Below are 952 nucleotides of genomic sequence, written 5' to 3' on the forward strand. Positions count from 1 at the left end.
CCAGTGCCACCAGTGCGCCCAGTGGGACCAGTGCCCTCAGCAGATCCCAGTGCCCCCAGTGGCCCAGTCACACCAGTGGGACCAGTCACACCAGTGTCCCCAGCAGATCCCAGTGCCCCCATTGGGACCAGTCACACCAGCAGATCCCAGTGAACCCACTGGGACCAGTGCCCCCAGTGGGACCAGTTACACCAGTGCCCCCAGTAGGACCAGTGCCCCCAGCAGATCCCAATGCCCCCATTGGGACCAGTGCCCCCAGTGGGACCAGTTACACCAGTGCCCCCAGTAGGACCAGTGTCCCCAGCAGATCCCAGTGCTCCCATTGGGACCATTCATGCTAGTGTTCCCATTGAGACCAGTTCCCCCAGTGGGACCAGTCACACCAGTGCCCCCAGTGGGACCAGTCACACCAGTGGGACCAGTTCCTCCAGCAGATCCCAGTGGCCCCATTGGGACCAGTCACATCAGTGCCCCCATCGGGACCAGTGCCCCCAGAGGAGCCAGTCACACCAGTCCCCCCAGTGGGACCAGTGGCCCCAGTGGGACAGTCATATCAGTGGGACCAGTCCCCTGAGCAGATCCCAGTCCCCCCATTGAGACCAGTGTCCCCAGTGGCCCAGTCCCCCCAGTGGGACCAGTCACACCAGTGCCCCCAGCAGCGGGCTCGGTGCCACCAGCCCCGCACAGGCCACGTGTCCCCCCCCCTCGGGCTCCTCAGGGCTAATCCCGGGAATTAGTGGCTTTTGCTGACAGGAGCGAGGCCACCGTCACCGTCACCAGGGGAGCACACGGGGCCACCAGCCCCTGTCCCCGCGTCCCCAGCCCCCCGGGGCAGGGGGACAAGGAGACCACCATCGGGGACATGGGGATGGCACAGAGCAGGAGGGTGAGGGGGGACAACCGGCTGGGACCCCCGGGGGACGGGGACGGGCCTGGGCTGGGGGTGGGAGGG

Source organism: Calidris pugnax, unplaced genomic scaffold (assembly GCF_001431845.1).
Source record: "Calidris pugnax isolate Ruff unplaced genomic scaffold, ASM143184v1 scaffold194, whole genome shotgun sequence".
Lineage (NCBI taxonomy): Eukaryota > Metazoa > Chordata > Aves > Charadriiformes > Scolopacidae > Calidris > Calidris pugnax.